We start from the raw sequence: 18,513 nt of genomic DNA, 5'->3' as shown, positions 1-18,513 counted from the left end.
AAAGTGTTCCAGAAAGGGGTACACCAATGCAAAGGCCTTGTGGAGTGGGTGGGCTATGCAGGTGAGTGACAGTGAGGAGTTCTAACAAGAGTGACCTTGAATGACATTCTATTGTGGGGGTAGGGTGAGGTGGGGTAAATGGTGAAGTACACGGACGTTGATAGTGATGGGTGCTATGGAGAAAACTAAGCAGCAGGTGTGCATGGATAGTTGGGCTTGCTCTCTTAAGAATTCATTTTCAGAGAATCTTCCGTGATAAAGTCATATATGTTCAACTTGTAAGATGTGAAGTAGCGATCCATAAAAATACCCAGAGGAAGTGAGATTCAGGTAAATGTAACAGAAAAACAATGTTCCATCAAATTAGTTATTTTGTGTCCTTTTATCCCCATGATTTGCATCACTGTATCTAGGTAAAAATTCTGTAAGAAATATATTATTCTCAATTTAGTATTTTCTTTCACTTTCGTAATACTTGTCATTTTAGAGGAATTAATTCTACTTAATAAATAATAATATTAAGATGGGATTGTCTTATATATTTATATCTTATTGCCTCAGTATCCCTACTCTCTTCATTAAAATATATTTTTCTTTCTTGTATCCCCTTTCTTATTTGTTGTCTTTAAGTATTTTTAGATAGCTGCTTTATCACTCTTCTATATCTTGAAAGGCAAATTTTCTATGCAAAATCCTAATCTATTCATACTACCTTCTAATAGTCAACTCATAGTCTTGAGTTTATTTTTAAATGAACCTCTATTGTTATGTACGGATTTAAGAAGGAGTCTGAATCTACGTGATATAGACAAGCTAATTTTATTCTATTTATTTTATTTTCATTAAATGATATGTTTGGGGGGAATTAAATAATTTTGAAATGAAACTGTTAATACTAATATTCTTTTACTTTTTAAATTTGATATTTTAACAGGTATCTTAAACTGAGCAAAAATAACTATCTTCATTTTGAAGCTTGATATAGCAAACGTTTTAATGTGATTTTCTCAATATATTAAAAAAAGAAAATATATCTGACAAATTTCAGACATGATGGCTACTGCTGTGGACATAATCCCAAACATTATGATGTGGAAAATCTGTATGGAAGGGAGCAAGGATCTTGAGGGAATAAGGTGAGAGAAAGATAAGGGGTGGCAAAGAAATTCATGACTCATTCTGGAAAGATGGATATTGCTGGAGGCTAAAGGAAAGGTGCAGATAAAGGAGCTATAAAAGGGAATAGGAGGTATAATGGGGATAGATATGAGGATCACACTGAGAGGCATAAATATGGGAATTTTTGCAATTTGGACAAATAAAATACATCACTTACATCTTAGGGTGGGCAAATAAAGTATGACATGGTTTTTCTCCTAGAATCAGAACAGTGAGAAAACATTAATAATCTTAAGAGAACTACTAAATATATCATTTGATTAATATTAAATATAGAATTGTGCAAGTTTCTTGAAATTAACAATAGAAGAATGCATTTTCAATGCAAGTACAGAAAAATAAAACTCCTTAAAATTAGAACCAGGATAGATAGAGAGAAGTATGAAAGTAATAATGTTTTACAGTTATTTTAAAAAGAACATTATATGTAGAAAGAATAAATGAAAATCCCTAGTGGAAAAAAGAAATTAAAAAAATACTCAGTTTAATAATTCTCAATCATGAAAAATCTTCACAATAACAGCATTATTGAGAAGGAAAATGTATAATATAATGAAAAGTAATGAGTAAATGAACAGTAGACTCAATATATCCCTACAATAATGCCATAGCCCTTCATTAGATGTCCACTATATTAGAAATTTATAATATAAAATATTACGTTGTACAATGAAGCTTACAAGTATTAAAGCATTATAATATAAACAATACAAAATACACATAAATATACACACATTCATACACAGACACACACAGATTTCATCATGTAAGCTACATCTTGTCACTACCAAGGCTCCTATAAATTTTTGTTTTTGATACATGGAATATAAGAATTTCTTTGCAGTTGACACCAGTTACATATAGTCATATACACAAAGTATAACTCTGTTAAAGTCTTATTTCCCTATATAAATCCTTTAGAAAAGACATCATTTGAGAAGGAATATATCTGTAAATCACTATACCATACTTAATATACACATAATAAATATTTTGGCAATTATTCTAATCAAGTATTTTCTGAATCCCAGTTTGTGCAAGTCTGTTCAAATGCCCATGAAAATTATAACCCTGAATAAAATAGAGTTTGGGGCCTTAATGAGTTATCACTATGCTTCCACAAGCTAGGAAAATTCCAAGAAAACTATTGCTATTTACCATGAGGGTGTAAATTAATGCATCTAATAACACATCCTCACACATATCAAAACACAAACAACATTTACTTGCATATTTTCATTTGATACTTACTAGATGCTGTGAAGAATAAATAAGAATAAGCAATTCCTTTTCTCAAGAAGTTTGCAATCTTCATCTTAGAGAGAGAGAAATATTACACAAGCACTCATTTAATCTTAACATGATCAAATTAATTTTTATTCCTTTCAATATGCATCTTAACTATGATGTCCCCCTTCATTCGTCTGATTGCTACAAAGGACTCATGCACAGTAAAGACAGTACTGAAGGATCTTGTAACAATGTCAAGGAGAGTTCATTCCTCTGGGTTACATTTAAAAATAATTATTGAACCTTAGAATTCTCTCTTCAGGGAACAAAAATCCTTTCTTTTTTCATATTAACACTGTAGATTCTTTATTACCAGAGGCTTTTTGCAGGATTTGGAAACAAGTATCTCTCCATATATTCCTAAACTAGTGGAGGAAATATGCTATAGCTAGTCAGTCATTTATTTATGCATTCATGTATGTTTGTTTAATAATTCTTTGAATTTAGACAGGCATGGTATAGTTATGTGGAAATTAAGCTCTGCTGCTTTTATGAAGAACATAATCTATTTCATAAAAAGGTCATTTTTCTATATAATCAAAAATCAAAATTATATCTAAACACATAAAAATGATCAAAATTTTAATGATTTTGGCAAAATGTTCCCACATTATGAAGAAATGTCTCCATATTACTTGTTGGTCCTGTTAGTGCTTGCACCTCACTGAACTGACCCAATATTTTCACTGGTGCTTATATTTAATTTTATTAGTCCTATACTATTTTTTCTGCTTTGCTCTCAGGCTATCAGCTGCTTTTTTGCATTAATAAAATTTAAGAATCCCCATGTTATAATCACTTGACATGATCTCTCCTCTCAATTACTAACAGCAAGAGAAGAGAATGTTTGGCAACATTGAACAACAGTTTAATGTTTTTCAAAGGTTATGGTGTTCCTGTGCTCACACATCAGTGGTAAGGCATAAATTTCATGCTCTGGATAATTGATGTGTCTAAATGACTCCCTAATATAGCTAGTCAGTGTTCAACACAAACACATTATTATAATACATGTCACAAATTTAAAAGTTCTAAGCCTTCATTTAATATGTAATATTCCATGCGAGGTTACTGTAATATTTTTCCAATTGTTGGAGTAAATGAAGGCTTTAAAACTATCCAGGCTTGTTTTCATTGTTAGATAAATAGATTGGTCATGGAAATAGTTTTCTACGTAGGATTCTAAAGTAAGCATTTCTCACATCTTTGCTCCTAAGACTATAGATAAGAGGATTCAGCATTGAAATGACAGTAGTAAACTGGATCCTCAGGATGGCTGAAGTGATGGCAACGTAAGTGACTGTGATGGTGATACGAGAACTCATTAGGGTGAACCCAGCTAAGACAAAGATCAACAATTCTATGCTGGATGCATCTGTACAGGAAAGGACCAGAAGAGCTGTGGGGTCACAGAAAAATGATTGATACTAGAATTTCAGACACTAAAAACTAGTTATCATGCAGATGGATATTGAAGAATTTGGGAAGCCTATCACATATGGCATGACTCCCAGCCAGTTACACACTCTCTGGGACATGGTTATTGAATATACTAAAGGATTACAGATTGCTATGTAGTGGTCATAGGCCACTGGTGCCAGAAGAAAACACTTATTGCACACTTAACCAAGATAAAAGTAAATTTGGGCAAAGCAGCCAACAAAAGAGATGGTTTTTTGTTTGGATTGCAAACTAACCAGTGTTTTAGACCTTACGGTAGTGGAATAAGAAAAACCAATGAATGCTAAATTGCTAAGAATAAAGTACATAGGTATATGAAACCTGTGAGAAAATTCTGATTAACATGGTTAGTCAAGTTTCCCCCAAACAGTGAATGGGTAAATGAAGAGGAATAGCAAGAAAGGGCTGACATGAAGTTCAGGGTGATATGTAAATAGAGAGAGGATGAAAAGTGTCACCTCAATGAAGTTGGATCCAGCCATTAAGGCTAACTCAGGCCTGCCAGTTGACCTAGCTGATGAATAGCAAGAACAGAAGTCAGAGAAGGATTCAAGTCAACCACTTACTAATCAGAGCCCACTTAAATTCAATGAGACAGTATAAAAGAGCAATTATTTAATAACATAAAGTTAGTTGGTAATTTTTAAATGATCTTCATTTTCTTACAGTACTGACAGAAGCCAATAAAATTTCCAAGTTCACAATTGTGGTAGCACCTCTAAAAATTATGTATCTGAAATGATTTGAAGAGATTCCTGTTCATACATACTATCCTTTACCACCTTCTATTATGGGATCTAAAATAATTCACTCCTGATACCCTTAGAAAATATAAAGCTCATTTGGAAAAAGAAGTTCCATAGTTTATAGGTTTTGATACCTCTGTGTAGCAGTTATATTTTCTTAACAACTAACTGCTACTTTCAGGGTTATTTTGGAAGATAAATAAAACTTAAGTGGACACAAATAGTTCCTTGGACTCTATAGTGCTTCATTGGACTTCATAAATAATAACTGTATAGGTAGAAATATCCTACTTGTTTTACTTGTTTGTGCTAAAATTCTTAAAACTCTTTTCCATCACATGCCCTCTCTCTCTGTTGTTGAGCTACAATAAAATAATGAACTTAATATGTAATATATTTCAAAGTTTGCAGGTGTGTAGGTGTGTGATTAAAATAATAAATACACATATTTCCCTATAATATCAAGTAGTACCCAATTCATTGACAAACAGTAGTTTTCAAGGCAAAGATAAAAAGCTTAAAACAGTAAGATAACTATGATTTGCTAGTTTGAAAGTGCAGAATTGAAAATGTAACATTATCTCCATTAGAAATTAGAGAACTCATTTTCCTAATAAGATTAACAGAAATATTTGGTAAATAAATAGAACTGAAACCAGTATGTACAGTTAACTCAGGTCTTTTTTCGGACATAAAACATTTTACTAGTGTAACCCCAAAGTACTTGCTGTGATATTAAGTATATTTAATCAATTAGTGCTCCATGCTGACAAGTATTCTTTATTTTACCTTCCATTCATTTAGCAAGCATTTCTCATAAAAAGTATTTTGTCTTGCCTGTCATAAAGGCAGTCTTCTTTAGGCCTACTGGAAGATGTAGGCAAGCAAAATGAATAAGATTCTACATAAAGGTAACACATACACGAGTACAAATGCACAGTTGTGGAAAGAATAGGAAGAGAAAAGTAGATTTATTTAGAATTCAGTAATCCAAAGAACATCCCTTCTTTAGGCTGTCTTCCCCTTTTCAGGTTGATGTTCAAACAACAATAAAAGAAAATAATGTGCAATGCTCTTACACTCAGCATTAAGTTCTGGCCTCATCTACAGTTCTGAATCCTGTGAATTGTCAATATAATGACCCAGATCTTCTGTAATTGTTAGAGATGCTGCTGCTGTTATTGTTGTTTAGCTATTTTTTATTTCTTATATAATGGATTCCTGAGAGGAAGATATGTTTAAAACATTTGTAAGCTTACTCTGTGTTTTCATGTCCTCAAGTAGTAGAAAACCACTGTACTTGTCTGTTTTTCTGTTTGCAGTTAACAGCATGAGAGCTGTTAAACAGCTTAAGATGTTTGTCTGCTTTGTTGTGTCATTTGTATATCTGTCTGCTTTGCTTATCTGTGGCATTTGCTTATCTGAAATTTATCCTCTTACTCAAAGAAAATTCCTGCCTTGTTCTTAAAATTAAAGATACCTCCTCAAGGCAAGTAGGAACCTCTGCTGTTGTTCAATGGATAGCTTAACTCCAAATGGCCCCTTTACCTGATAAATAGCTAGCAAGAAATAAACTCAAGGCTCTGTCTCTCTCTTGGGACAGATCCTTCCTGCTTTCTGACTTTGTGTCAAAAAGTGTTTCTTTTCATGCTAATTCTTTGCGGGACAAAGAATAACTGCCATAGGTGGTGTCACCCACAAATGGTGCCACGTGTGAGGAACACATGGAGAAAGGCTTCAGCTATAGACATAGCATCAGGTGTAGAAGATCAATAAGATCAAGGTAATGGACAGCAGTGCTCACTTGAGATAGCTGCCTATGTACTTGTACTTAGTTTAATGAGGAATTTCTTTTTCATATCCCCTTCTTAATAAGATGGGAACAGGGTTTTTCAAGGAATAAACTATATATGTTAAAACACTTCAAAAGTTGTTAAAAGCAGCACATATAATGGACCAGTGTGGTGTCTTGTCAGAGGGAGAAATGATCAAGATCCCTACAGACAAGATTATTACACAGATCTGGAGAGTTTATATTCCCCTGAGGGAGGATAGTGACAGTATGTTGCTGACCTTGCCATCTGAAAGCAAACTGTTTTTGGTGGTCCTTACTAACAGCTATTGAGAAAAAAAGCATTTGCCAGATCGATAGCTCCATACAGGTAAAAAGGGATGTATTGATTTGCTCGAGCAATTATACCACTTCCAGGAAATAAACTGCAATTGGAGTTACCAACTGGTTGAGCTTACAATACTCCACTGTCATACTCCTAGACCCATCTGTTTTCTGCACAGGCCAAAGAGGAGAGTTGAATGGGGATGTGGTGGGAATCACCACCCCTGCATCCTTCAAGTCCTTAAGAGTGGCTGTAATCTCTGCAATCTTCCAGGATTCTGGTATTGCTTGTGATTTACTATTTTGCTAAGTAACAGCTGTTCTACTGGCTTCCACTTGGCCTTTCCCACCATAATAGCCCTCACTCCATGAGTTAGAGTGCCAATGTGGGGATTCTGCCAGTTGCTCAGTATGTCTATTCCAATTTTGCATTCTGGAACTGGGGAAATAACTACAGAATGGGTCTGGAGGCCTACTGGACCCACTGTGAAACAGACCTGAGCCATCACTCACCTTACCTCCATAAGTCTCTGCTCTGACTGATAGGCCAGAGTGATGTTTTGGGCTCCCTAGAATTAATGTCCCTTCTGAACCAGTGTCTAATAATCCCCAAAATATCTTATCATTTCATTTTCCCCAATGCACAGTTACCCTGGTAAAAGGCCATCAGTCTCTTTGAGGAGGGCTTAGAGGAAGACTAACAGTATAAATTTATGGCAGTGTAACAGGGTCCTCCTCCAAAGAGACCTGGCCCCCCTGTCATTCAAGGGGCTCTGGGTCTGTAAACTCTCTCAAGTCTGAAATTGATTAAGGAGATGTGACACTCTGTTTTTGTAGTTCAAGTTAGACTTCTGTTCACTTGACCTAGAACACTTCTGCTTATACAGCTCAAACAAGAATTTAGTAGACTGCCCTTCTATTGTAATTCTAAGTACCCCATGATTTACCAGTCAATGCCACAAGTCTCTGTGAGTCAGATTATTCTGACTTCTGCTTTGAGTCTGCTATCCATTATGATTGTCATGTCTACCTTGTCTTTGGCAATTAACTGCTGCCATCTGGCTTCTGCCAACTTGAGATCTGGTCATCCTCATTGTGTTTAAGGATTCCAGCTCAGTAATGGCAGTTCCCACATAATATTTGACCTACAGAGAACTGCAACTACAGAGCTTTTCAAGGATGCTGCTGCTAGTCTCTCAAATTTGTTTCTCACAGTTCTGGTAAAAAGGTGCATCCTCCGGACATTCCTGGGTGGTAAGAGCAGACTTTACATGATAAATCTGCTCTAACATTTCAATATCTCTAAACCTCTGGATCCCATCATCTACATTATACCAGGCAGTTTTTTCATTTCAACCTCTGGTAATGTCAGCCATACACTACAGGCAATAAAATTGTCGTATGTGCTCATAGGCTAAGAGTTCAGCTTGGGTTTTCTGTGTAGAGGGCAGCCATTCTTTAGCTGGAGTATCTGCCCACCCCATCCTACATTATAATAGATGCTTAAGTTGAATTGTATCCTCTACGTGAGATTTGGACCTTGATTTGGCAGAGGATAACTGACAAAATGCAAAAGGAAACATTCAGCAAAAACAATGTAAATACAAAACTGTAGAAAGTGAAAGAAGTCAACTTGCATTATAACCACATCAAGATAATCAAATGCCATGAACACAACAGAAAATCATCAAGAACATGAAGATCCAAGCAGAAATGATCCAGCCAAATGACCAAATCAAAATTCCAGATAGGACACAAAATATGGAAAATCTATTCAAGGATATTTATAAAGAAATAAAGGACATCAGGAAGACACTAGAAGAGCATAAAGAAAGGCTTGGAAGGTTAAATAGAAAAATGGCAGATCTCACAGAAATGAAAAATACAGTAGACCAAATAAAACATACATTGGCAACACATGATAGCAGATTCAAAGAAGCAGAAGGAAGCATAAGTGAGCTAGAAGATAGAACAATAGAACTAGAGCACACACACAAAACAAATAGCTAGAAAGATGGGAAAATCCAACTGGTTCATACGGAAATGATGAATAACAGGTTAGTTGAAAATATAATTGGAGAAAACTTACCAACCCTTATAAAGTACACAAATATGCACATCAAAAGGCCCAGGGAACTCCAAATAGAACAAATCTGAACAAGTCCCTTCCAAGGCACATACTAATTAGATTGTCATATGTTGAAGAGAAACAGAAAGTTCTGAAAGCAGCATGAGAGGAGCAATGTACTACATACAAGAGAAAACATGTTCAGACTACTCAACAAGCATTTTGGAAGCAAGAAGGCAGTATTATGATTTTTTAAGCTCCTGAATGAGAAAGGCTTTGAACAAAAAATTCCTAATCCAGCCAAATTATCCTTCAAAATTGAGGGAGAGATTAAAATCCTCAAAGATAAAGAAAGATTGAGAGAACTAGTCAACAAGAGACACTCCTTACAAGAAATACAAAAGGCAGCCCTGCCAGCTGATTAAAAAAAGACAGAAGACAGAGGTCTGGAAGAGGGCACAGAATTAAAGAATATAAGTAAAGGTAATTTGAAGGAAAAGAGAGAGAGCAGGAACATAATATATAGATCTGATAAATAAAAACTAAAGGACAAGATGGAAGAATCAAAAGCTGCTTTTACAGTAATTACTTTGAATGTTAATGTACTACACTCACCAATTAAAAGATACAGACTGACAGAATGGATCAAAAAACATAATCCAGCTATACGCTGTTTACAAGAGACACATGTTGGACTCAGTGACACAGTTAGGTTGAAAGTGAAAAGATGGAAAAATATCTTCTATGCAAGATATAACCAAAAGAAAGCAGGAGTAGCTATACTAATATCAGACAAAATAGTCTTTAAATGCAAAGATATCATAAGAGACAAAGAAGGACACTACATATTAATAAAGAGGACAATTCACTAGGAAGAAATAGCAATCATAAATGTGTATGTTCCCAATCAAGGAGCTCCCAAAGTACATGAAGCACATATTGGGAAAACTGAAGGGAGCTATAAGCATATCAACAGTTATAGTGGGAGACTTCAATACACCACTCTCCACTATAGAGAGAACAACACAGAGGATCACTAAGGAAATAGAGAACTTAATAAAATAAATGAGTCAGATCTAATAGACATACATAGATCATTACATCCCCAAACACCAGGATACACATTCTTCTCTAGTGCACATAGAATATTCTAAAGAATACATCATATACTAGACATAAACTGAACCTCTATCAATTTAGTAAGAATGAAATTATCCAGAGAACTTTCTCTGATCACAACGAAATAAACTTAAACATTAATAATCACCAAAGAAACAGAGCTTCCACAATTATGTGGAGATTAAACAACACAGTCTTAAATAGTCTGTTCGTGAAGGAGGAAATTGGTAAAGAAATCAGTAAATATCTGGGGACAAATGTTAATAAGAATGCAAGATACTAAAACTTACAGGATGAGGCAAAGACAGTGCTGAGATGGAAATTTATTGACCCAAATGCCTGTATTAAAAAAAGATAAGAGTGGGCAGAACTTGAGGATTTAGCTGGTTACCTGGAGAATTTAGAGAAAGAACAACAAACTAACCCCAAAGCAAATAAAAGAAGAGAAATAATAGAACTTAAACAGAAATAGGCAAACTGGGGAACAATAAAACAATAGAAAGAATCACCAAAATTAAAAGTTGGTTCCTTGAACAGAATTATATGTCAATGTTTAATGTTTTTGCTTGTTTGTTCTTAATTTTTAATTAATTTTTTTTAAGTTGGTTCCTTGAGAAAATTAATAAACTTGAAGAGAGAGGATGCAAATAAATAAAATCAGACATGAGGGGGGTGTTGTTACCAAAGCTCATGAAGAAAATTTTTAAAAATACTCAAAAGAGAGTATTATGAACAACTATATTTCAAAAAAACAAGATAACTTAAATGGAATGAACAAATTCCTAGAAACATACGAATTGCCTATGCTGACTCGAGAAGAATTAGAAAGACTCAGCAAACTACTTACAAATAAAGATATCCAATCAGTCATCAAAAATCTTCCACAAATGAAAGCCCAGGACCTGATGGCTTCATAGGATAATTTTATGATACTTTCCAAAAAGAGTTGACAGCAATGCTTCTCAAAATCTTCAAAAAAATTGAAGAAAAAGAAATACTACCTAACTCATTTCATGAAACTAACATAATTCTAATACCAAAATTGGATAAAGATAATATAAGAAAAGAAAACTACAGATCAATCTCCCTAATGAACAGAGATGCAAAAATTCTTAACAAAATACTAGCAAATTGTATTCAATGTCACATTAAAAAGAACTATACATAATGATCAAGTGGCACTCATACCAGGAATGCAAGGGTGGTTCAACATAAGAAAATCAATCAATGTAACACAGCACATTAACATACTGACCAGGAAAGATCACGTGATCATATCGATTGATGCTGAAAAAGCATTTGAAAAAATCCAGCATCCTTTCCTGATAAAAACACTTCAAAAGTTAGGCATCAAAGGAAACTTTCTCAATATCATAAAGTGCATATATGAAAAACACATAGCAAGCATCATACTCATTGGTTAGAGATTGAAAGCATTCCCCTTGAGATCGGGGTGAGACAGGGATGTCCATTGTCACCGCCATTATTCAGTATTGTATTAGATGTACTAGCTGGAGCGATTGAACAGAAGAAAGAAATAAAATGCATTCAAAAAGGAAAGGAAGAGGTACAGCTTTCATTGTTTGTGGATAACATGATCTTATACTTGGAAAACACTGAGAAATCTACAGTAAAACTACTTGAGCTGGTAAACAAATTGAATGAAGTGGCAGAATACAGGAGTGATGTGCAAGACACAAGCAGTGACCTATCTGAGGTAACAACTAAGGAAAAAATTCCATTCAGAATAGTGATTGGAAGAGTTCAGTATCTGGTATGAAGCTAACCAGGGATGTCAAGGACTTATACACAGCAAATTACAAAAAAATTGCTAAAAGAAATGGAGAATGACTTTTGTGGATGGAAGGATATTTCATGCTCATGGATGGGAAGGTTGAATATCATCTAGATGTCAATTTTGCCCAGACTGATCTTCAAGTTCAATACAGTGACAATAAAAATCCCCAAATCCTGCCTTTTCTTTGCTTTATGTTGCTTTTTGTATGGGCAGGCACCGGGAATTGAACCTGGGTCTACAGCATGGCAGCTGAGAACTCTGCCTGCTGAGCCACCATGGCCTACCCCCAATAATCTACTTTTAAGACTTGGAAAACCTGGTTATCCAATTTATATGGAAGGGAAAGAGATCTCAAACAGCAAGGAATATACTAAAAAAGAAGAGTGAACTAGGAGGTCTGTCACTTCCTGACTTGAAAGCTTATTATATAAAGCCACAGGAGTCAAAACAGCATGGTACTGGCACAAAGACAGCAAGACTGACCAGTGGAATAGAATCAAAAGTGTGAAGATTGACCACCAATTTATGGATATTTGATCTTCAATAATGCCCTGAAATCCACTGAATTGGGACAGAATAGTTTTTTCAATAAATGGCATGGGAGAATTGGATTTCAATAGCCAAAAGAATGAAAGAGGACCCATACCTTACACCCTACTCTAAAATTAATTCAAAATGGATAAAAAACCCAAGTCTAAGAGCCAGTACCATAAAACTTCTTGAAACAAATATAGGGAAACATCTTCAAGATCTAGTAATAAGAGTTTTCCTTAAACTTCATACCTAAAGCACAAGCTGTGAAATGAAAAATAGACAGTGGGAACTCCTTAAAATCAAGAGCTTCTGTGTCTCAAAGGACTTTGATAAAAAGGTGAAGAGGCAGCCAACTCAATAGGAGAAAATACTTGGGAACCACATATCAGATCAAGGCTTGATATCCTGTGTACATAAAGAAGTTATACAGCTCACCAACAAATGAACAAACAACCCAATTATAAAATGGGCAGAAGAAATGAAAAGACACCTTTCTGAAGAGCAAATGCAGAGGGTTGGAAAGCACATGAAGAGCTGCTCCTCTTCATTGACTGTAAGGGAAATGCAAATTAAGACACCAATGAGATATCACTTCACACACACATATAAACATGGTTGCTATTAAACAAACAGGAAAGAATAAATGTTGGAGAAAATGCAGAGAAATTGAGACACATTCACTGTTGGTGGGAATGTAAAATGGTTCGGTTGCTGTGGAAATCAGTTTGGCGGGTCTTTAGAAAACTAAATATTGAGTTGCCCTATGACCTGGCAATACCAATACTCTGTATATGCCCAGAAGAGTTGAGGGCAGTGACACAAACAGACATTTGCACACCAATGTTCATAGCAACACTATTCACAATTGCCAAGAGATGGAAACAACTAGGTGCTCATCAACAGACAAGTGGATAAACAAAATGTTATATATACATACAATGGAATATTGTGCAGGATTTAGAATAAATGATGTCCCAAAGCATATAAAAATGTGGCTTAACCTTGAGGACATAATTTTGAGTGAAATAAGTCAGACACAAAAGGGTATATACTGTATGATTCCATTATTATGACTCTGATAAAGCCACCAGTGTTTTGGAGCAGCAAGAAGGAAAAATCTGAGTTGTGGGCATGGCAGCCCATGACAAATCTTGGAATTGTTCTGTAGCTGCTTGTTGAAACATGCTTTTTCTTTTCTTTTCTTTGTATAAATATATGTCACATTTTACAACTAGAAAATGGTGAAAAACTATAGGCAATTATAATATCAGATAAAATAAATTCCTGAAATTAAACATTTGAAAATATTTAGTGACATAGCTCACTACTACAGCAAAGTTGATATTTGTAATAAGTTTTTTTTGGTATTTTGAGAACACATTCAGTTTTTGACAGTTAGTCAAAGTATTTAAGATACAGTTTAATATTTAGAATTCAAGTAACTCTAATGTCTGTATTTATAGATTTTTTTCCTTCCTTGCTTTAATTTTAAAATGGTTTATGAAACATTATAAAAACCATATTATACAAACACATTGTACTATTATTACTCAGATATTTTTAATATGGTTTAATATGCCTATGGATAATCTAACTAAGATATCCATTTTAGGTTAAGATTTCCATATATTAATTGTAAAAACATTTGTATCTTCCTTGTTGCCTTAATTTTAAATTGGTTTGTGAAACTTAGTGTGCAAACGCAGGTTTTATATGGACACTTTATTTAAATATGCCTATGTTTAAGCTAAATAAGATATCCATTTCTGGTAGTTCTAAGTGTATTGTTTGCTTTCTTAAATAAAAAAATTAACAAAAATCTTTGGAAGAGATTAAAATTTTCACAGAGAAACAAATCCTGAAAGAATTTGTCAGCAAGAGACTGGCCCTACAAGAATACTAAAGGAAGCACTGCCAGTTGAAATAAAAAAAAAGACAGGAGAAGCAAGTCCTGAGGAGGTAATAGAATTGAAGCATATGAGCAAGGGTAATTTAAAGAAAGAAAATAGAAAAAGGGAAAAGAATATATAGATCTAGAGACTAAAATCCAAAAATAAGTTGGTGGATTCAAGAAAAACATTTTCAGTAATAAAATGAACTAAGCATACCAATTAAAAAGTACATATTGATGGAATGAATTAAGAAACATAATCCATCTATATGCTGCTTACAAGAAATTCACCTTAGGCACAAGGATACAAATAGATTGAATGTGGAAATGTGGAAAAAATGTTTCACACAAGTTGTAACCAAAAAAAAAAGCAGGAGGAGCTACACTAATATTGTACAAAATAGACTTTAAATATAAAGATATCATAAAAGACAAAGGACAATGCATATGAATAAAAGGGAAAATTCACCAAGAAAAAATAAATTTTTATGTTCCCAATCAAGGGGTTCAAAAGTTCATGAAACAAACATTGACAAAACTGAAAGGAGTGCTATCTATTTCAACAATAATAGCAAGACACTTCCATACACCACTCTCATTTATAGATAGAACAACCAGAAAGAAGATCAGTAAGGAAATAGAAAAGTTGAAGAACTTGATAAATTAATTAGGCCTAACAAATATATATAGGTCATTGCACCTCCAAACACCAGGATATGCATTCTTCTCTAATGCTCATGGAACATTGTCCAGAATACATCATGTGTTAGGCACAAAACAGGTCTTTATAAATTTAAAAATATTGAAATTATTCAAATCTTTTCTCTGATCACAATGGAATGAAGGTGGATCAATAACCACTAAAGAACAAGAACATTCATAAAAATATGGAGATTATGTAGCTCACAGTTAAACAACTAGTGGGTCAAAGAAGAAATTGCTAGAGAAATCAGTAGCTACCTGGAGATGAATGAAAATGAGAATGCAACATATGAGAATTTATGGGATGCAGCAAAGGCTGTGCTGAGAGGGAAATTTATTGCCCTAAATGCCTATTAAAAAAGCATGAAAGAGTAAAAATCAAGGACTTTACTGCTTACCTAGAGGAACTTGAGAAAGAACAGCAAACTAACCCCAAAGCAAATAGAAGAGAAATAACAATGATTAGAACATAGTTAAATGAATGGAAGAACAAAGGAACAATAGAAAGAATCAATAAAACCAAAAGTTGGTTCCTTGAGAAAATCAATAAAATTGATAAGCCAATAGCAAGAATGGCAAAGAAAAAGAGAGAGAGGATGCAAATAAACAAAATCAGAAATGAGAAGTATGGTGTGTTATGACAGACTCTGAAGAAATGAAAGAAACCACAAGAGGATACCATGAACAACTATATGCCAACAAACTAGACAACTTAGATGAAATGCTGTGGCATCTTGAAAATACATTCATATTGTACACTCAATAAATTCTGTGCATTATAGGGTGCATGCAGTTGTTCCTGTTTTGAAAATTGGAACTATCTTTGGAATAATCTGCCCTTCTTTCTTTTAATTTTTTTTCTAAAAATGTGACATTTGTGTATATGAAATCATAGCTAGCATCCTACCTTCCCTGACCTTTTATTCAGTGACCTGTAGAGCATGTCATTTTCTGGCAACCACTCTGTATTTTTTCTCGGGCCTTTCAGGGTCCCAATTTCCAGATCATGGGGTCTCCACATTTTCCCCACTCTCTACCTCCCACCTCAGCATCCTCAAGAATTTTCTCCAACTCAGAGTGTAAAGATCTGTAAGTAGAGCTATATAGGAGGGCTTTTCCAGAATGTGCAATTTAACAATATCAGGGGATATAAAAACACTCAAGAGTTGGGGGATCCAGTTCCTCATTTCTCCTACCCAGAAAATTCTACCAAACTACTATGTATAGAAAGATATTTTACTTAATGTTTTCCATGGGAGTGGTCAAGTCAAAGGAAATCTATCACATTATATTGGTCACCTGGAGTTCATGGTTAAAATGTAGGATGGAGAGATGGGGACCAAAGCACAGGGAAATATGGATTTTACATGTCAGCCAGTATTATGGACTCAGTTAACTCCTGCTGCAATGCTGCTATACCTATAGATTTTGATAATTAAACTTCAGGTTAAATGACTCATTCCTACTATCAAAGATGATTCCCATTGGGAATAGTCTAATTTCACACACCAACAACAGACACATGGAGAAGGGATTTCATTTGCTTTGTCAATACTACAAAGAGGAAGATGGAAAAACATAGATGAACCATACACATCATAAGTTTGATGTAAGAATTGTGGCACAATATATCAAGGGGAGACTCATATGGCAAATTGTTACCCTGAGACTTGCTCACAGGGTTTTTAAATTCAGAATAGACCATACAAGAGTTAAAAGAGAACACTGGTACTATTCTGAGTTCTTTAATTGGTTACCATGCAAAACTCCTGGTAGTCCTCTGAGTCGGATTCTGCTTTCCTTCTTTTTGTATATGGATGGTGACAGAGATGTAGAGAGACCTGAAGACACAATCCAGACATAGTGTCAGGTAGACACCAGTATTCAGGAACTTGATTACACCTTTTAGGACTACAAAGAGTTTGACATGAATCAAATACTATGATATAAAGTTCTTTAGGAACATTATTTTTTGCTCAGCATAAAGCAAGCTTTGCAATTCTAACTGTTCATAGTTCATTCCTTGGGATAATATTTACATGTCATAATAGCAGCAAACATAAATTCACAGGAATGAAAAACAAAAGAGGTTCCTTTACTCACATTATGAAACCCCTCCAACCCCTATTCTAGTGAGTATCCGACAGGGATTCTATTGGTCAGGTTACAAGGAATAGGCTGTGGGGGAGGGACTTCAGTCTCCCCTCATTATGACTTAAACAGCCCCCTGCTAAGCTGTTTTGTCCCCTGGAACTCTGTGTACTCTGAGTTGAGAACATGGGATTGGATCTGCCATGCTTTCAGATGGCAATGAGATCCTGGACAGGTCACCTACCTTGATGTCCAACAAATTCATCAACAAAACTGTGGATATCTCTTAACTGGACAGGGCAGATAGTTGGTGCAATAGAGGCAGCAAGGATTCTGGCTAAGCAGGGCCAATGTAGGGAGTCACGTGGGAGGTCACAGATACCCTTTGTGATGCACCAGGGGTTTTATCCTGGAATTGTCCAGACAGGTGGGGGTGGGGACAAAAGCCTGATGTGGACAGGGGAGTCAGGTCATAGAGAGGGAGCTCCAGAGCTCTTGCTCCTTTTGCTGGCCCTTCTTTTTGAACCTTCAATATTGATTGTACTGAGGAGTTCACTTCACCCAGGCTCAGTCTCTGGGTATTGAATAGTCTGAAAACAGTATCAGTTATTCAGTCATTGAGGGAGTAGGCACATTTTCACAATGAAGAGGAGCCCAAAGCTTCCTGCACTGTGGACCACCGGCCAGCAGAGGGAGCGCAAAAATGCCTTTTCTGAACAAAGAGCACCAGAAACACTTCCTGGTTCATCCCCCACACACCAGCCACCGCAACCGCAGGAAGGATGAGCAATTTCTCCCCGCCGTACCCACAGAAGAGGCGCCGGTAGCTCTGGGAGTACTTGGGACACGTCCACGTGAGTAAATAGCTTCCTTTCATCCCTGAGACTGAGGAGAGAACTTTGTTGCTGTTCTCTGAGATTTATTTCAAAATAGGAAGCACAGAACCTTCATTTTATGCCTTTTTCCATTCAGTTTATTCTCTACTTTCTTAGCAAGAGTTATCTTTGCAAAGTAACTGCTCATTGGGGGCTTTGCCAGGTCAGAAACTGGGATTTTTTTTCTGGAATTAGGATTCTTCTTGGCGATAACCCTAATGAAGATTCAAAGAGAAGGGAAAATCATTCAAACATACTAAAATTGATGAACAAAATATTTCAACCTTCCAGTGGAGCGGTTGAAGGACAGAACAGTTCTGGCTGAGCCATATCAGAGTCCAAGGTAAAAGGGAAAATGGTGCTCACAGGTATATGCCTTTATTATTTACTTTTTCATTTAATTTTGTCTGCAAAAATTACATAGCTGAAAAAAATATTGAAGAGTTCAAAAGTATGGGTAATACAACTCCCGATATTACTGTGAAGTGTTAGTTACCCCAAATTCCACCATTCATAATAATTTTACTTTCATGGCTTTAATAAAAGCAAAGTTTTGAGAAAAATTTTTGAACAGTACTTAGAAATTTTTTTCTTGTTTTTAAATGCTACATTTTACAATTTTTCATGACCAAGTGATGATCTG

At 35.1% G+C, this 18,513-nt stretch overlaps 2 long non-coding RNA genes across 9 annotated transcripts in view; one reads left to right on the top strand and one right to left on the bottom strand.

Moving 5' to 3' along the window:
- Positions 1-2,429: 2,429 nt before the first annotated feature.
- Positions 2,430-17,367, bottom strand: LOC143650883 (uncharacterized). The gene is made up of 2 exons (XR_013159716.1): positions 17,240-17,367; positions 2,430-2,494 (listed from the first exon to the last, which is right to left on the bottom strand). It is a non-coding gene; the product is annotated as an uncharacterized LOC143650883 (long non-coding RNA).
- Positions 17,368-17,414: 47 nt separating this feature from the next.
- The window catches only part of LOC143650882 (uncharacterized), a 99,020-nt gene continuing 97,921 nt past the window's right edge, over positions 17,415-18,513 (top strand). For 4 of the 8 annotated variants that reach the window (XR_013159709.1, XR_013159712.1, XR_013159715.1 and 1 more), the window contains exon 1: positions 17,415-18,238. This is a non-coding gene — a long non-coding RNA (uncharacterized LOC143650882). The remainder of the gene's footprint in view (positions 18,239-18,513) is intronic. The other 4 variants (XR_013159710.1, XR_013159713.1, XR_013159711.1 and 1 more) reach the window with 4 other exon arrangements.

This window comes from Tamandua tetradactyla, chromosome 11, assembly GCF_023851605.1.
Source record: "Tamandua tetradactyla isolate mTamTet1 chromosome 11, mTamTet1.pri, whole genome shotgun sequence".
NCBI classification, from domain to species: Eukaryota; Metazoa; Chordata; class Mammalia; order Pilosa; family Myrmecophagidae; genus Tamandua; species Tamandua tetradactyla.
The sequence above is the reverse complement of the archived record's forward strand: the minus strand, read 5'-3'. Positions and strand labels throughout refer to the sequence as shown.